Genomic DNA, 6,098 nt, shown 5'->3' with positions numbered 1-6,098 from the left:
GTTCAGTTCAGTCGCTCAGTCGTGTCCGACTCTTTGCGACCCCATGAATCACAGCTCGCCAGGCCTCCCTGTCTATCACCAACTCCCGGAGTTCACCCAGACTCACGTCCATCGAGTCGGTGATGCCATCCAGCCATCTCATCCTCTGTCGTCCCCTTCTCCTCCTGCCCCCAATCCCTTCCAGCATCAGAGTCTTTTCCAATGAGTCAACTCTTTGCATGAGGTGGCCAAAGTACTGGAGTTTCAGCTTTAGCATCATTCCTTCCAAAGAAATCCCAGGGCTGATCTCCTTCAGAATGGACTGGTTGGATCTCTTTGCAGTCCAAGGGACTCTCAAGAGTCTTCTCCAACACCACAGTTCAAAAGCAGTTACAACTAGAGAAAAAAGTTTACTGGGGGAAATGGAGGGAGGGAGGTTACCACACTTGACTCATATACCTCTAAACCATTTGAGTTTTTGACAAGGTGTATGGACAGTACTCTTGCCTGGAGAATCCCATGGACCGAGGAGCCTGGTGGGCTGCAGTCCATGAGGTCACTAAGAGTCAGACACGACTGAGCAACTTCACTTTGACTTTTTACTTTCATGCATTGGAGAAGGAAATGGCAACCCATTTCCAGTGTTCTTGCCTGGAGAACCCCAGGGACGGCAGAGCCTGGTGGGCTGCCGTCTATAGGGTCGCACAGAGTCGGACATGACTGAAATGACTTAGCAGCAGCAGCAGCTTGGGCTTCCTGGGCTTCCCCTGTGGCTCAGCTGGTAAAGAATCCACCTGCAATGCTGGAGACCTGGGTTCAATCCCTGAGTTGGTAAGATCCACTGGAGGAGGACAGGGCAACTTACTCCAGTATTCTTGCCTGGAGAATCCCATGGACAGAGGAGCCTGGCAGGCTGCAGTCCTGGGGTTGCACAGAGGCAGACACTATTGAAGCAACTTAGAACTGGTGGCTCAGTGGTAAAGAATCCACCTGCCAATGCAGGAGATGTGGCTTTGATCCCTGGGTCAGGAAGATCCCCTGAAGAAGGAAATAGCAAACCGCTCCGGTAGATTCTCTTGCCTGGAGAATCCCATGGACAGAGGAGCCTGGCAGTCTATAGTCCATGGGGTCAAAAATAGAGTCAGACAGGACTTACCAACTAAACAGCAACAACATTTGAGAATTACTTGTATCATTTTAACTAATCACGTTTAGAAAGAAATGCAAAAAGAATTAAATTAACCACTTCGAATATTCTCCTCAAATCTTATTACTTATCTAAAAAGCCTATACTTTACAAAACAGAAAACACAAAGAAAAATCTAAATTGTGTACCTGCAGCCTCATACCTAGGACTTCCTGCATACATTCTCCTAGGATTCTGGAACCTAATTGCTCCAGGGGCAGAGGAGACTCAGAGAAAGAATTACACCCTGGGCCAAGTAAAAATACCCAAGTTTTGCTCAGGGATTCTGTAGAACCATCCAAAAAGAGGAGACAGGTCATTTGTGAGTACACACGTATGATCACAGGAATGCTCAGATTGCCCTCACACTCAGGGATTTATAGCAAAGACTTAAAGTGAAAATGCTGTTTAAAACACCAACCAACAACCAAAATTAAAAGCAGCAGATTCTGTGAGTCACCAAGAGCCTCCAACAGCAACGCGTTGTAAGCTATAAAGAGGATTGAACCCGGGCATGTGTGGGGTGGAGTTTCTTCACACCTGAGAGAGGAGACTGCAGGATGATGCTGGCCCGTGGAAGGGGCCGGGTGTTCAGTCCTGGGAAGCTGAGTAGACTGAGTCTCAAGCCGCCAGATTGGAGAGTGAAAGTGCGAATGCTAGCAGTGAGGGAGAGCGTGAGGCCAAATACAGAAGCGGGAGGAAAAAACAAGACAAGAGAGCACAGGGGACCCCCTGGAACTTTGTGAGCTTCTAGGGAGGCGTCTGTGGGAAACTGAAACTTCCTCGACTCTGTGGTAGAGAACCGGTGTGTTAATACTGTTTACTATTGTTAAACTCTATTATAAGCCCTGCCCCCAGCCCCACGTGGCTGAGGAAACCTGTGCATGCTCAGTCGCTCAGTCATGTCTGACTCTTGGTGACCCCAGGGACTGTAGCCCACCAGGCTCCTCTGTGCATGGAATTACCCAGGCAAGAATACTGGAGTGGGTTGCCATTTCCTAGTCTAGGGGATCTTCTCGACCCAGGGACCAAACCCACATCTACTGCATTGGAGGCAGATTCTTTACCACTGTGCCCCCTAGAGATCCAGGTTACAGTTAAGAACCAAGCCCACTTCAGAAGTCTCACTTCATTTCTGAAATCTTCTTTTTTTGAAATGTTCTATCTGACTTGCATATGGTCAGCATTTAAAACCAGATTCTGAGCAGGAAGAGGAGATGGCAGTGATTGATAACTGAGTGATCTGAGTGAGAAAAAAAAAGAAAAGGGACCCAAGATTCTGAGATGAAGGAACTATTCCATGAGCTGGTGAAGGAGGTGTAGTCTGCTCCCAGGTTCCATCTCTAACTGTTAATCAGATCAGAGATTCTCAAGGGTGATGGTGAAGGGGAGGGAGGAAGTACCAGCATATAGGGAGAGGGGAAATCTGTTGTTGAGATGCAGCAAATTCTATATTAAATTGCAATTTTATCTCAGGGAGAGTTGTGAAAATCCTATTTTTGATAATACAAATTTTTATATTTAATATAATGTGAGATGTTTTAGTTTATCAAAATTGGGGTGGTCTAAATTTTTTGAGAACAATGAGGTCAATCTCATTTATTTTATTGCTCAGATCCTTTTATGTGGTGGGGGTAGATTTACAGACTAGGATGATATTATTTTGATTAAAATATAATTAACAGCTAACATGTAATGAGTACCAGGATACCCTATGAGTAGAGTTCCTAGAAGGGAAGAAGTACTCCCCTCAGTAGTGGGTCAATGTGTGGTCAGTTGCATCTGATGCTTTGTAGCCCCACAGACTGTAGCCTGCCAGGTTCCTCTGTCCATGGAATTTCCCCAGGCAAGAATACTGGAGCATAATTTGGTTAAAATCTAATTAACAGCTAACATGTAATGAGTAGTCTTGTTGTACCAGGTAATTGTCTAAGTTGTACACATGAATGATCCATTTAATTCTCTTAACAGCTTCATGAGATAGATATTCTTAAGATCCTCCTATCTGGTGGACGAGTGAGGCTTAGAGAGGTTAAGCAACTTAGATCACACAGCTGTAAGTGGCCAGAGCAGGATTTGAACCCAGAGATCCTTCTCTGACGCCCTTCTCTACACTGACTGTAAAGAGTTGAAATTTGGTGGGGTAGGGGCTGGTGGTGGTGGTGTTTTAATAAATAAAATCTACTTCTTCCTCCCTGCTTAAATTCAGAGCCATTGAGAGATAAACACAGAAATCAGGCAAGGAGAAAGCAGATACTAAAGGATGGCTTGGATTTCTGACCAAGCAGCCTTGCTACTGCTTCCCTCTCAATGAGGCTGACTTTCCCACCCAGCCACAAAACTACTCTGCAACCGCAGGTTCCCCCCTCCCACCCCCCCCCCAACTCCCTAGCATGGGGAGAAGCAAGGCAGAAAGGACTCCCAGTTTACTAGACAGATAATTCATTCCTTTACCCCAGGGAAGGAGTGAATGTTGGTAAACCTAGATTTGAAGGCCAAGGTCATTTCTCTAATGGAGGGGGCTATGAGTATAGTGGAGCATGTATTCTTCCAACATGCATAAAAATGTATGGAAGGAGTTCTATAAAAAGGAAAAAGTGCGTGTATGAGCAAAGACATTGGGGCAACAATCAAGTCAGAGAAATTATAATTATTTTCTGTTACAATCCAAGGTGAGTGATGCTTTTCAGGAAGATGACTGATTCATGATCGATTGTTAAAAGAAGAAAAAGAGCTTAAATCAGAGACAGAGTCAGAGCAGATGTTCTGATAGTTGTCATCAATGCACCAACCAGGTACCCTCTACTCCAGTGGAGTGGACACACGAGGGTTTCACTATAGAGATCCTACTTATGACCCACTGTTCCTGACTTTTTCCCTCTTCTCCTGTTGCAGGCCATCAGGGAACAGCTGGTGAGATGAATACCCACAAGTGACACACCAAAGCATTTGGAGGCAGCCAAGAGCAATGAAAATTGCCTCTCTCCAACTGCACTACGGAATGGACTTTTTCTGACAGGTCACCAAAGAAGCAAACACTGAATCATTTTATTCTTGAACAGTAAGGTTCAAGGACACATTTCATGTGTCCAGCTGAGATGGGGTATACAGAAGAACAGTTATAAAATGCTATGTTTCTAATTTTTGCTCATTCCAGGCACACCCAAGATGGATCCAGTACTATCACTATGCCTCTTTTCTTTGTGATACTTTTTACTGAAAAATATTGAGTTGGCCAAAAAATTTGTTTGAGTTTTTCCATACCATCTTATGGAAAAACTTAAATGAACCTTTTGGCCAACCCAATAGCAGCTATGCAGAAAAGAGCACATGCTCTAAGTACACAACTCAGTGATGCTTTATAAGTTGAACATAGTCTTGTACCAGCCTCAGATGAAGACCGAGAACATTACCAAGACCCCCAAAGCACTCACTTCTTCCCCTGGCCACAAAGATTTGGTAACCACTACGCTGACTTCTGGGCTTCCCTGATAGCTCAGTTGGTAAAGAATTCGCCTGCAATCCGAGAGACATGGGTTCAATCCCTAGGTTGGGAAGATCCCCTGGAGAAGGGAAAGGCTACCCACTTCAGTATTCTGGCCTGGAGAATTCCATGGGCTAGTCCATGGGGTCGCAAATAGTTGGACACGACTGAGAGACTTTCACTTCACTTCACTTCACTTCACTTCACTTCACCCTGACTTCTAGGGTGTCTCAGGTGTCTCTGTGGTAAAGAATCCACCTGCCAATGCAGGAGACATGGGTTCAATCCCTGGGTGGGGAAGATCCCCTGGAGGAGGAAATAGCAACCCACTCCAGTAGTCTTGCCTGGAGAATCTCACGGACAGAGGAGCCTGGTGGGCTACAGTCCATGGGGTCACAAAGAGCACAGCACAGCACCTTGACTTCTGATAGCTTGGATTAGTTTTCCCTATTTTTGACTATTATATATGTGGATCAGATCATATGTGTTCTTCTTTTCATTCCACATGATAGTGTTAAGATTCATTCTTACATGAGCAGAGCTGACATGTACCTGCTCAAGGCTTTTGAGAATTTAAGGGTACAGAATGAAATAAGATTTCACATGACTAATAAAGACGTTTCACTTCTCTTCAGCAATGCATAATTCATCCTGGTGTCAGATACCCAAAGACAAATGGCCAAGCTAGCCACAATTTATTTCAACAAGAAGGGGAGATGAATAAAGGAGAACTGATTTGGACAACCTTGAGCATCTGCTTCACACTGAGATTTCGGAAGTTTATTTGTAAAAGTTTATCTGGCCACTTGGACTCATTTGGGAGACCTGGCTTCTGGCCTCAGCTCTGTCTGTGGTTTAAGGGACATTTCTTACCTCCCTGACCGAGAGAAGTTTTTACTACATATTCCCAAGTTCCTTCTAGTTCTTACAGCTTTTGGTTCTATGATTCCAGCTCCAATCCCCTGATGTTGTCAACACAGCCAGGTCACAGGGCTGTGGCGTGTGCCTGCTACCGCAGCCCAACCAGCTGGTACAGAGAGAAGAGCCAGGTTTAACTTGGAGATAGTAACACAGGGAAAGAACCAGTCTCATTTTACATGTCGTACTGGAGACAAATATACCCATGTTTACACATAATGTATACTATTTTTAACATTACAATTCCCACTTTAAGGCCTCTTAATAGCTCCTATACCTAATAAGCAGGGCGTATCTTAGAGGGGAGATGAAGATGGAGGATCAGGGAAGGGGGTCTATTTAGCACCCCCACGACCTTATCCCACTCATGACATCATTTCTAATTGTATATACTCTCAGTGTTGAAAGGAACAACAAAAAAATCTTTATCTGTCAACTTTAAATCTTATTTCAATGTTTACATCTTCTTTCTAGGTGATCATGGAGCCATATCTTTTATCTTCTTATTATTAGCTTGTAAACAGCATATTT

General features: G+C 44.5%; 1 long non-coding RNA gene across 1 annotated transcript; it reads left to right on the top strand.

Moving 5' to 3' along the window:
• The first annotated feature begins 1,325 nt into the window (after positions 1-1,325).
• LOC123328566 lies at positions 1,326-5,572 on the top strand. The gene is made up of 3 exons (XR_006543485.2): positions 1,326-1,970; positions 4,061-4,226; positions 5,285-5,572. It is a non-coding gene; the product is annotated as an uncharacterized LOC123328566 (long non-coding RNA).
• The last annotated feature ends 526 nt before the right edge of the window (positions 5,573-6,098 follow it).

The sequence above is a fragment of the Bubalus bubalis genome, chromosome 2 (genome assembly GCF_019923935.1).
Source record: "Bubalus bubalis isolate 160015118507 breed Murrah chromosome 2, NDDB_SH_1, whole genome shotgun sequence".
In the NCBI taxonomy this organism is placed as follows: domain Eukaryota; kingdom Metazoa; phylum Chordata; class Mammalia; order Artiodactyla; family Bovidae; genus Bubalus; species Bubalus bubalis.
This window is presented reverse-complemented; position numbering and strand designations above follow the sequence as displayed.